Below are 13,574 nucleotides of genomic sequence, written 5' to 3' on the forward strand. Positions count from 1 at the left end.
TGTGATAGACTTTCATATTATTCGAGTATTTATAATTAAAAAGAGGAAGTTGTTTTCCCTTCAAAACTCATAATTTCCTCTTGGGTTGTGTTTGAAGTTCACAAGGTGGGGTTTGGTTTTTATATCTGCATCAAATCAGTCTGGCTTAACTCTAGGCAAATAGAGTTTAGTTTAACTCTAGGCAAGCCACAGCTTTGCTGTGCTGCTTTTGAGCACTGGACAATGACAACCAGAGAGTGAATTTCGTATGAAGAGAAAAAGATATTCCTAGAAATTATTGCCTTAGAATCCAAGTAGGTCACCACAGAAAGTAAAAAAATAACCAAACCAACATTAGTGGTGAAATGTTCACCTGGAAATACCAGTAACAATGAAAGACTTGCAGTGTTTGTTGGCATGATCACATATATATTAATAAGAGATATAAAGTAATTTTGGACTTTGCTACTTGTTATTCTAAAGAGTCCTTTCATTCCTCGTTCATTTATGTTCATTATTTTGTTCTTGGTTTGAATAAGGACTGAATGAAAGTTAAGGCCTCCAAATTGTGGCTATTGTTCCTTGTTGCAGAAAACAATTGTGGCAGTCTTTGATTGAACGTATATGAGATAAACTGTGGCCCAAGATTTAATTAAATGTACTTAATTTGTGTGAGGCTTAACAAGATTTTAAGTTTGTTTGTGTTAATTTTCTGTGCATTGCTTGGTGGGGGTGGTGGGATGCAAAGGTTTTAAGCTGCACAAGAACATTTAGTGCACTGTTTCTGACCCAGCTGGGCGAGGAAATGTCACTATGATGGGAAGGTCTCGTGAGATCTCCAGTGTGAATTCCAGGGAAAAGTTATTCAAACAAGTAGGAAGTGAATTATGTGAAATCTATTTCAGTTTGACTCATTGCTAATTTAGTTTTCTAGGTGACCACTGAAAAATTGAGAGGAGGAAAGGAAGTATTTTTTGTGAGATAATCAGAATGGAACCCGTGGTAAATCTGGTTTTATCCAGCACTGGATTTGAGGTTGAGCAACAGCACAGTGGACTTCATATAACTTGTTTCTTAATTATGCAACAGTAAGCTAGGAAAAAAAATCATTACCCTATATCCAAATACATGCCCCACACAGTTTCAGGTGTAGAAAATAATCCCCATGAGTTGGTATTACAAGTCATATTTTATACTTTAAAGAACACTATCTATAACAGAAAGATAAGCTGGAAATATTCTTTAGCAAAACTGAAATAGTTTTAATCATTTCAAGAACAAGTGGCAGGTTATGTGCATGTGTTTAGCATTTATATCACTGATGCATTTATTTTAAAAAGTGAATATCAAGTATTTATTTTAAAACATGCACAGGAATAAGGATGGACCTGTGATGTACTCAAAGATATGTTGTTACTGTTCTTTTATTCAACTGTCTAAAATAGTAGTGGGGTGGTAGCAGTATTAGATAAAATACACATCCTACTGTCTTTAAAGTAAATATTGTGTCATAGACAGAGAAACCAAGTATAAAAATAGATATTGTGCTGTAATTTAGATGAAGAAACAGTTCATTTTTGTCATATGTGCTATTTGAACTCTTTACAACAACGTACACCGTCATTGTAGCACAACTCACAAAGCATATAACTAATTTTAGCTGAGAACATTAGAAAGAGCTATGATTTTTCTAAGCCTAGAGGTTTTTAATGAAATCATTTAACTTGAAGGGTTTGAGAACAGAATGTATTTTGGAGGATTAAAGTGAAGAAATAATAACATCACGCTGATTATTACTTTCAGGGAGCCTAAATATTTCATTGCTGTTAATTCCCACACAATACCTTTAAATCAATGGTCTACATTTCTTTATGTAAGAGATGAAAAACAGAGAAACAACTTGGGACTTTCTCCAGCTCTCCTCATCTGTAATTCAGGTGAAGTTCTTTGCCATTTACCTGCCCTCAACAATTACTACACACCAGCCTCCAGTTCTTTTTACCTCATATTCTGCTACCAAGATTGCTCAGCACCTTTATTTCAGTGTAAAGGGCATGAAATCTTAATCCTGGTGAAGCAGAGAGCAAAACCTGGAATCTGTAGACTCCCACCAAAGATGCAGCCTCTGTTTATGCCTTTTACTTTCGTGCATTAGTTCTCTGAGGAGTGAAAATCCACTTGGAGGGCAAAGAGTGTTGCCAGATGCTTTGTTTGTTTTGGTAGGGTGTCTGCAGCACAGCGAGAAGGACTGCAGGTCTTCATCAGGTTAAAACATTTCCAAAACACAGTTATATTCAGTCCCTTCAAATTAAGTAGATACACATCCCCATTTCCTTGGGGAAATGCACTTAAAAGGAGGTCTCTTTGCAGTGGGAAGAGAAGGGTAATTTCTAAGGCACAGAAGAAGGAGAAGGAGGAATAAAAACTGCCACCTAAGCTTCTTAATTTTCCTCTATAACAGTTTGCTGCTAGGTTTGTTGAATCCCGAGTTCTGCTTATGAGCAATGGGATTGACTGTGAGATAAAACATTCTGTATTTATGGGATGTCTTGAAAACCGTCACAATGCCAGCATCTCCTTCTGCTGGAAATTGCCAATCCAGAATTCAGGTTCTATCTGTAGCTGGTGTAAAGAGAAACTCTGAGCTGTGCAAAGTTCTGATAGCAAAAATACAAAAGCAGATTAAGTTTATCTGATTTCACATTTTCTCACTATCTGAAGAGGCAGGCTTACAAAAATGTTTAGAAGTTTAGGTGAGCCTCACAATCTACCTAGATGAAACTTTGAATTCCAAAGCTGATTTGTCTTCCAGGGTTGGAAAGAAGTTAGGGAGTGAAATACCTGTTTAAATTCGTGTAGGAACTCTGTGCTGGACCTGAGAAGTGAACTCCATTTTCCTGAATCCTTATCCAAAGCCTACTCAGTACCCAACTTATTTTTTAAAAAATTAACAGCAGTTTTATTGAAATATGGTAATGATAATGCCCCAAATATGATCTGTGTTTCTGGGAAGGTACAATTTAAAAAGACTTAGAATAGAAAGAGATACAGGCACAGAGAGATACTAAAGGTCATACATTACGTGAATTAGGTCCTCTGAGTACTGCTACCCTACTCTCCTTTTTCCTGCAGCTTTTGCTGCACTTTTGGGATTCCTTTGAGAATCGAGACATGGAAACTCCCATGGACCAGCACTTTGAGACAAGCATAAGAATCTTGAGTAGTCTGCATACAAAAGGAGCCAGGTTTCTTTCTTACAGTTTCATTCTGAATACTGATCATATTTTGCAGCCACTTCATATAAATCTGATCACTTTAATTCAGCCTAATTATGCTGTCATGCATCTCCTTCCTATGCACTGTCTCCTGGCACCTGCGTGTTTTTTTCAAAGCCCAGCATATCTTACGTGATAGAACTCGTGAAAACTCCTAACTACATTTTAATGCTCTTGGTCAGAGGTCTTACAATTGGTTGGTCAAGATTATAGCTTGCCTTGACTTTGGAAATGTTCCTGGGCTCTCAAGAGCAACTCCTAATTCTCAACTGCTGTTAATAACATCTAGAAACATCTTTGGCCAGAGTGATGCAGGAGGACCTCCCGTGGTGGTGGTGGTGGAGCTCTGCAATGAGGGTAAAATTCACCTACAGAGATAGCAAAGCTTCTTTCCCAGTCCCTCCATCTCCTGCTGATTTCCAAAGGAGCTGGTGACCATCCTAAATGTCACAACCTCCCAGAAAAAGCTCAGGGAACACGTCCTGGCTGTTGATCTTTCTCTGATTTGCACACATAGCTCTGTGTGCCTTTTATACACGTTGGTGAGCACATTATAAACCACACTCCACTGTACACACTCCTCCCACTGGGAAGATGAGAGAGCAAGCCCATGGCACATGTTAGTCTTGTTCTTCAAACACTGATGAAGGGCACTGAGACAAAGCAGTGGTGAACGGGGTACAGAAATCCGTGGAAAAGATGTATTCCTACATCAGAGTCTCTGACAGGATGAGTCCCGCTGCTGCCACTGACTCACACTCCCAGGCAGAAACTCTCCAGTTGGAAAATGAGAAAGAAGAGACCTCAGAAGGAAATGTCAGGGTAGTAATTTTCTCATAGGACTCTTTTTTTTTTTTTTTTTTTTTTTTTTTTTTTTTTTTTTTTTTTTTTTTTTTTTTTTTTTTTTTTTTTTTTTTTTTTTTTTTTTTTTTTTTTTTTTTTTTTTTTTTTTTTTTTTTTTTTTTTTTTTTTTTTTTTTTTTTTTTTTTTTTTTTTTTTTTTTTTTTTTTTTTTTTTGGCAGCTGGAGATAGTGACTCTGTAATAACATCTTGAAGTTTTGAGGGGGGATCCCTCCAGAGCGGAAACATCCTTAGAAGGACCATTTCCCTGATTGTGTCCAAGCCTGTGGGAAACTATTACCCTATGACGAGTTCTTCTGAACTAGATAGGATTTATATTTGTTCTAAATTGTGCCTTATTTTTGGCAACTCCCCCACTGTGACTTGACATCTCAGAAACGAGACCCTTCAGATTCTCAGAAGCCAGAAATGCTGCTGACAGAACTAGTTCAGAACTGTCTTCATCAGCTCTACTCACTTGATAACTTTCCATTAGGTTATTCCCTTCTCTGCTAGGACAGTTTTTGTTGCTCATACCAAAAAAAAAAAAAAAAAAAAAAATTCAGGATCATCTTGCTGGACATTTATAATCCAAATCAAGAGAAGCAAAGAAAAGAGTTCTCTGCTTAACCTGACTATATTTCTCATTCATGAGGTTTGGATTTTGTACAATGAAACTTAGAAACAGGTGCTGAAAATCTTGGAAGACAGCTCAAATTTTGGGGTGTAATTCTGAATGTATGTTGAGAGCTTTGGGGTACTTTACTTTTGTGTCTAGAAAACTTATTCCACTAAATTTCAATCATAATTCATCTCATCTGTGACTGTAATGGCTCATGTGACATACAGCTGCTTCTTAGACAGTTTTCCCCCTTCCACTGCAGACTTTGCAATCTCAAGGAAATGTTCTGAGATCTGAGAATGAGACTGGACCCATTTCTATTCACACACCTTCAGGAGAAAGAACAGATTTGCCAGTTTTCCCAACGCCTACAGTGATATTTCTGCATCTCCTTAACCCCTGGAACTTTATTAAATGTGAAGTGTTCTCCTCCAATAGACCATTCTGCTGATTATGTGCGATGTAGGGACAAACTCCAGATCAATATTTTCATTTTACTGGTTGTTCAGACTTGGCAGTCACAGTAAAATCTGCTGCTAATTGAGGGAGAGATTCCACACACAGTGAGAAGCTGACACTTTTCCAGACACTCAAAGCAGAAGCACAGTCTAATATTTTGTTCTCTACTTGACCTATAAGTCTTCCAGTTTTCACACAAGGGTGAGAATTTGGTGGCTCCTGGTGTTACACTTCCCACCAGGCTCTTCAGTTGCACTGAGAAACAACTGCTGGAAAAGTTGATACAAAGAGAGTAATTCAGGCTTTGCACCCGAATTCAAATATTCCCGCTGTGCTTTGTGTTAGAATTTAGCAAGGGTGGGATTAGCTCCTTTCCTGAGCATCACTACATCAAGTATTACACTTCAGTGACCATTATTTTCATAAACAAAACCAAAAAGTCTTTCTGAAATTAAACCAAATCACTCTTCAAGGCTTGCATTCAGATCAGATTTAAGATTTTAAATTTATACCGATAGACAGGTAATCTGGAGGTTTGTCTTATGTTTTCTCATGCCTTTGAGTAGGCAAGAATGATTAAAGCAAGTTAAAATCATTGAACTCTCCTTTCTGTTGTAATTGAACTTGGAAAAACAGGGCTGAATTTTGAATTTTCAAAAAGTTAAAGAGTATTTCTCTTTCATTTTTAAAGCTGTTTTTTCTTTTCATAACAATCTTGAATTACTTGCCTGGTAGCTTCAGGCACTTACAGAGCCAGGTAATGTCAAGTATTAAAAATCTTTTGGCAGACTTGATCCCATACCCTAAACAAATCGTATGAGTTTCAAGGGAAGAGAGAATCTTTCACTTGGTCAGAGCATGCCAGAATGTCTCTTCTCTTTTTGGGGTGATCCCAGATCATCTGTGAGGGAAAAAAAGGGTGTGAATTCCAGTGTCTTAGTGCAGGGCTCTGAAGATTGTGAACTTTCTCCTTTCACGGTGTATTTGCACAGGTGGGCTTTCCCCCCTGTTTTTGTGTTGTACAAATCCAGTGATTATCGTGCTGGTGGATTTTTACAGCACCTCTGCTCTCAGCAGAGCCCACTCTGCTTTGAAGGAATCTTGGATGAGCAGAGTCTGATCGGGTAAACCACCTCTCTTCCATCTTTCATGGGTTTTTTGTGTTCCACTTTTACATTTGAAACAGTTATGATATGCCCATATAAAGGCGTTCATCCCTATTTTTTTGTAATTTAATACCTCTTGAAACCAGACTTGCCACCCAGCTCCTGGGCAAGCATTGGCATGTGTCTTGTGAGATCAACTTCTTCCTCTTGAGTGAATGCCGTCAGCGTGTGGGGAAGTTATGTGATGATTCATGTCTGAAAACTGTAGACCAGGACAAAGCTTTTTTAAGTGCTGCATCTAAGTTTAGGCTTAGATTGCAACAGATAATTAACCTGGAAAATGGGATGCAGAGCAATGTGAAAATCCTCACACAGGGTAGACTTCCAGTCACTCAATATTGCGTAATCTAAGATAAATAGAAATCTTGGTTATGAAGCTTAAAAAAACCCCTCGGGATGGAATGCTTGTTGAACATAATGCTGTCTAATTTCTACTTTGTCAGCTGTAAAATTCATCTCCCCATTGAAAAAAAAAAAAAAAGTTTAAATAAGGTAAAGTTTATGAAACATATGTTTGCATTTAAAACTGTTTTGCTGTTCGCTCTGAGATGACTTTGGAGACATGGCCTGTGTTATAATACCACTTCCATTAAACATTGGAAGCTCAGCTTTTTTCCAAAAAAATTCACACAAACATTCTGCTCTTAATCCAAACAGAGGGGTTATGAACTGAACCTTCAAACAGAAACTCTCAGTATTTGGCTTCTCAGCTCAGTAGCACCAATATGGGATGCCAACCAGCATGCAGTGTAATTAATAATTGTTGTAAAAAAAAAAGGTCCTTAAGGCAGAATACCCAGTGCATATAGCTTGTCTGCTTTTTTAACCAAATAAGGGAATAGGGCATTTCACTGTTTATAATAGCACCATGAAATACGATGTTTCAAACTGTTAAAGAAAACACATTTAAACTTTTCCTGCCCATTTCCAAGTTTCTTTGACTTCCAGAAAAAAAAAAAAAAAAAGAAAAAAAAAAGTAGAAAATAAATAAATAACAAAACTGGCTACAACTCTCTGGCAGATTTATAGGAACCTCCATTTTTCACTTTTCGAAACACTTGAGCAAAGCTCCAGAGATGAACAACATATCACCCAAGTTCTAGCAGTTATGCAAAGGATTGTACACACAGTTCCCAAAGAGTAAACATGCAAAAATCAATTCCAGGGAATGACAGAAAGCGGAACTAATTAAAGACACCAAAGCAAAAGAGATCATTTTCTAAGACAAACATGTCAATATTTATCCCATAAGTGAAGTTGGTGCCCTAGCGAGCCTGGTGGTGTTTATAAACATACATCTGGCACAATAACTTGTTGGTAATTGCAAAATGAATGCTAATAAAAGATGTATAAATACTTAAGCCCTGCACTAAGCAACTCTTAAACTATTGCTTTAGCCTCTTATCAAAGCTTAAGCATCATACTGTCTGACAGCATCCTAAAGTTCCGTAAGGACCAAGCATTTGTTACTGTTCCCATTTACATTATAACTTTCTGACTTCAGTGGAGTTGCTTTTGATTGCATCAGTGCAAGGAGACAGATTCAGAGCATGAAGCCCTCATTCCACATCTTTCTAGCCTTTGTTTTTGTCACCCTGGAAGTCCAGTAGTTGTTTAGCAGAGCTCCCCTGGGCTCTCCTGCTTGTGATGCCATTCCTATCCAGTGCTGACTACCCCTTCATCTTTCTGGAGGTTTTCTTGGCATCAGACCCAGGCCAAGGCAGATGAAACATGTCCTCAGGATTTTATTCCCTGCTACTAGTCTGCCTTATGCTCTGAACAGAGAGTTTAAGTCAGTGGGTTTTCACTCCCCAGAAACACGGGCAACAAGAGTGCATTTAGGAGGAAAGGATGTCTTCTGTCTTCCTTAGTCCTGACAAAAATCACCAGAGCTACTGTAATTTTTAAAGCTTTGCAGTGCTCAAGGTGATGCTGGTGTGGTTCTGCCACAAGGTTTTTCTCATCAGCTGAGTGTTTGATGTTCAATAACAGCAAAGCTACGCTCTCCCAGATTTCTGAAACTATTGCCAACACCTCGCTTTTTTCACGGCCAGGTTCTTTCAAGGCAAGGAGTGCTGGTTTTGGTGCTTTGTTTTGTTTCTACCATGGTGTGCCACCGAAACAGAGCCACCTGAAGAGGAAGCAGCTATTGCAGGTCACTGGAAAAGCACTTTAGTGCTCTGGTGCCAAATACAGAGGGTAGAAAGTGGGGAGAAGAGATGAATGTATGAATGTGTTACACGAGCTCTGGGCATTTCACTATCCAGGCCAGTTATCCTTTTCTGATTCCCTGGTGTATTTTATCATATAGTATGTCCGAGGTTTCTAACTGCTTCTGAGTTTTGCATGTATCAAAAGCATTCAGGAACCACTAATTCCTTGTAAAGCACAGCTCCAGAGCTGATTGATGCAATCCAGCTCTGCAGATCGAAATTCCTTTTACCCGTCAATACAAACTAAATATTGCAAAATGAAGGGGAAATCTGCACAGCAAAGAAAAGTTTAAAAAGAGCACTATGGCTCAGAAGCTTTACTTAAGAGTTTGAGCTTTTGGCTTTGGAAAAGTTAAGGTACTATTTCTTTCTATTTTTTTATTGTCTTGGGTGGAAATTTGACTATAACAGCAAGAAAGCCAGGTTGGATTCATCATTTGACTTTATTTCTATTTGGTTGGTTAGGAAGAGAATTTCCTGTCTGCAGGAAAGTTCTGTGCTTTGGAAAGAACACTTTATTTCAGGTGGATTGAAACATTATATGCCGGAGCTGACACAGCGAATGAAATAAAGTTCAGGAAGTTTTCACTGCTGCCTGAAAGGAAATTTTATCAAACCTGACATCCCTGATGTTAGAAGTTCCAGTATTCACAAAGGGGCATTTTCTAACTTTTCTGTGACTAATTCTAGTTCAGGCTCTTTATAAGTAGCTCTTTCCCCTTTTCAGAGCTGCCTCCTGCTCTGGACCACCACCAGCACGTGTGTTGTCATTCTGAGACGGTTTGAGGAACTGGTTCAACTGAAAACAAAACAAAACTTCCTTTTCCTTTTCCCTTGTCCCTATCCAGCCAAGTTACCTGAGTAGTTTCTCATAGGTTTGCACAGCCATAGTTGAGGGGAAGGAGTGAGTGCAGCAATAAAAGGCCCAGGGAGAAGGATGGATTAAGCCAGTCTTGCCACCAAAAGTTGTTCATGCGGGACCACAATCACTGTATCATTTAATTATCATGTAAGGACTACCTTGTTTCCTTAAATCAACTCATCCAAACCCCCACAGAGTTGATTCATGTGTCTGAGGAAGATGTATTAAGTACTGTGGGTGGATAAGAAGCAGATGTTTGATGTGAATGTTAAAAATTCCAGGACAGCTTTTGCAATGACAGAGACTGCTCTGGTGTCCTTGGCCTGCTTCCCTGTATTGTGTGTTGTTTGGATACACTACAGAGATGGATGCTGCAGTCATGTTTAGTGTAAGGTATCCCAGAAGCCCAGGGCACACGTGAAATAACTGTAGATAAAAGAGGGAAAGATCGTAAATGAAAGGAAGGCAGAAAGAACAAAATGTATTTGTCTAAGGGAGAAAGGGGAGGCAATCCTGAGCACAGCTGTAGGAATAATGACTCCTGGAAAGTCAGCAAAACACGAGGATGTCAGTGCACATTGATCAGTGCAAACCTGAACAAAAGCATCAGGTGATGATGCTCAGTTGGCATTTGTGGTGAACAAGCTGGTTGCTGAATGTCAGACAGGAACAGCTCTGCTTGAAGTGATGTGCACAACAGCACAAGAAACACTCGGGCTTTTGCAAGTGCAGGAACTGACAGCGCTACAAACACACACACAGAAATGCTTGTATGATAAACACAGTTGGAGATGCGGCACAATGCAAGTAAAAAAACCTCTACTGTTTTTGGAACTAAACAAAAAGACCGAAAAATTTGCATCAGCCAACAGCTGGACACTGCTAAACTAACCTGCTCCTCACCTCCACTCCAACCCAACACCTATTTAAGAAAAAGCCTCTCTCACACACCTACACATCTTCTTAAGTCAGAGATTCCCCTGATTTCAAGGGCTGGTAGGTGCAGTAGGAGCCCTAAGGGTAAGGTTGGAAAAGCCAGGCTTTGGTCTCAAGTTTGCAGAAGTGATGTGGGTTTTTTTCCTCCTAACTGGGCCTGTTGTCAGTAGTGGACAAGGTAAACATTTACACATGAGAAACGATGCACAGACAAATTAGCTAAATCACATTCACAAGCAAGGTGGTTAATGGTGTGAAAAGGATTCACAACTCCCCTTTCTGTGTTTTATCCGCAAACCCATTTTTAAGTCATGGGACTCTTCTGAGTTTGTGGTGAATTTAAAGAATACATCACATCTTCAACACATACATGTACTTAAAAAGCCAAAGGAGTTTTCTCACTCTGGAAACCCCTTATAAACAGTTCTACCTACATTAAATAGGTAAGAAATAAGAAACAGTATTGTAATGGCTGCAAACAACTGTATTTTCATGTCTACAAACTGGAGCAAAGAAACTTAGCAACTGTGATTACACACCAGTCAAAGGTTGTACCTGCAAGCAGTTAATGAGAGGGACTTTTAATCCAACAGTGTCCTGGTCTCTCCAGCCTCCACAGAGACCTTCTGCCCTTTTTTTGGGCCACAGCCACTTCTGTCTTTGTTGTGGGACAGATAAATTGATAGTAGAGGTTATCCCATGGACAAGTTTCAGTATTTGAGACCCAAATGTGGCAGACAGACAAACACAACAGTGAGCAAGCAGTTCACAACCCAGATGAACACAGGGAGTGGGAAAAGCAATTCTATGCAGGTCCAAACACAGTCAGTTATCAGGAAAATCTCAACCATGAGATTTGTGTCATTGTGGAACCATTTTCCCAAGCAGAATAACAGAAGGCTTGAAACCTTCATACTTGGATCATCATCTCATGAATGGTTTAATTGACCTGAGTAGGGTATGACTACATTGCAAAGACATTTTAACTCCCTACAGGGCTGTGCAGGGCTCAGCTGTGATTTTGAATGAATGAAAACAGTGTAACACTTGGAAAAAAATGTATTTCCTCCTTGTGGTTGTTACCTGCTGACTTAAGGATCCTGCCTAAATGAGCTCTCAGTTAGGGAGCCCCCAGGAGACCCCATGCTGACCTGGAAAGGGTTCATTTCTTTGAAAACTCCTTCCACCAATGTTTGTTTAGGCTGGGAAGAAGGAAGGGCTAGATGGAGAGTTACCTTGAGAATTAGAAGAACGTAAAAAAAAATCCAGGAGGAATGAGGGTGCACCTAAGAAAGCAGGAAACACCTCGGGAGGAAACCTTCAGCATCTGAAGCCAAACAGGAGGAAAAAGGGAAAGTCAGGAAAAGTTAAAAAGAAAAACGCTCTGTCAAAACCATTCACTGAAGCCCCAGAGCTGCCTTGCTTTCATTCACTGCACTGAAACATCATGTTCCTTTGAATGCAGCTCTCTTTTATGAGCAGCAGTGGGGAAATGAATAGCGGCTGATGTTTCCCGTACGTGACCTTCCAACCTGACACGGGGCCTTGCAATGGGACTAGAAAAGCACAGCAGGAACTCAGCAGTGACAAAGGTGCTCAAACAGTGCTTAGACGGCCTTTCCCTCACACCACAGCTCTGCTCCGGGGATTTTCGTGGGGTTGGGTCTTGTGCTCATCCTCTGCACTGGGATGAATTTCACTGCTCCACTTGTTTGTGTGTGCAAATGCCCATATTTCAATAGGTGGGATGACACCAAATTAAGAACTTTCATATCTTAATTTATATCCCAAGACTTCCTTTTCAGTCAGCTTTGTTGTAGAAATACAGAGAAATTGAGAAAGGACAGGAAATTTGAGTAACACAAACACAACTGATACTTCTATAGTAAAACCAAAAACAAACCAAACAAAAAACTAATGGTCCTTTGTCTCAGTTTTGCATTTCAGGGGGTATTTGGGTTTTTTTGCTTCAAAGCTGGGTTCCTCCTTTACAAAACCATGAAAATAGGTTTCCACCTTTGGTGGGAAATAATCCAAATTCTACCATGTAAAAGAAATGAGGCACATGGCAGGGATTGCTTTCCCAGTCATTCCAGATGCAGGAGTGATAAAACATTGCATTGCTTTCCTTTATTTTCAAAATCCATCTCATTTCAGAAGGTCATCATGAGTTGTTGCAGGGTTTTTTTCTGATTTATTGTATGTGAACGGTTTCTGTCTTGCTCTACTGGCTTGTTGGTGCCCCCTCGTGTTTAAAAGAATGTGATAAAGATCAATTGTGTCCATGGAAAAGAACTTAGGTAATTATAACTAAGAAAGATGTGAAAATTAGGGCGGAGGGGGGAAAAAAAAAAGATTTTTAAAAGCTTTTTTCAGAGTTGAAAACAGAGCTTTAGCTTGTAATTTTTCAGGATTGTTTTTACGTTATTGCAGATGTTACTAAAGCCACTGATAAATTACAGGCATTCAAAAGTTTAGAATCATTGTATTTAAAGTATTCTAAAAACATTCAAAAAGAACACTGTGATTTCTTCTCTTACTCAGGTTTCACGTTCCCATGCATATGATCAATATGTGTCCTGATGGTGAAAGGTATTATCTGTGGGCTTGTTTTCAGGTACCATTATTTCCAGGTGTGTGAGTTGTTGGGTGTGCAGGTTATACATGAGAAAAAGGAGCTGGAGCAGAATCAGCCTCTGGAAATTCTCTTATTGTGTCACTAGTCCTTTTCAGCCCTTGTGCCAAGTACCTCACCTCATAGCTCTTGATATCCTCATGCTCAGTACATGTGTTGGCATCGTCCCATGGGAATTAAACCTGTTGTTAAGGTAAAAGAACTGTGTAGAAACAAAATATATTTATATATATATATATATATATATAAAAGGCTTGTCTTTTTAGCATTGGAATAGCTGATAAAATAGGTCAAAGAAAAGTTACATATGTGGTCACTAATGACCAGATTTCCTCCTTAGTCTTATGCAGTAACGCAGAATGGGAGAAATAAAATAAAATTTTAAAAAGCATGGTTTTCAGTTCCAGGATGAAACACAGATGGATTTGGGTCAGTAGCATGTTGACAAGTAAACATTTTGCTGGGGTTCTGGAAGAAAATTACATCCATCAAACTAGCTGTGACTCAGGAGCATAGGAGGAACCCTGTCAGCAACCCAGCAGCTGAGAAGGACTGACAGGCTATGGCAGCATGTTATGGGCTGGGTG

The sequence above is a fragment of the Empidonax traillii genome, unplaced genomic scaffold, assembly GCF_003031625.1.
Source record: "Empidonax traillii isolate 1590-97213 ecotype Southwest subspecies unplaced genomic scaffold, ASM303162v1 scaffold992:size1346157, whole genome shotgun sequence".
NCBI classification, from domain to species: domain Eukaryota; kingdom Metazoa; phylum Chordata; class Aves; order Passeriformes; family Tyrannidae; genus Empidonax; species Empidonax traillii.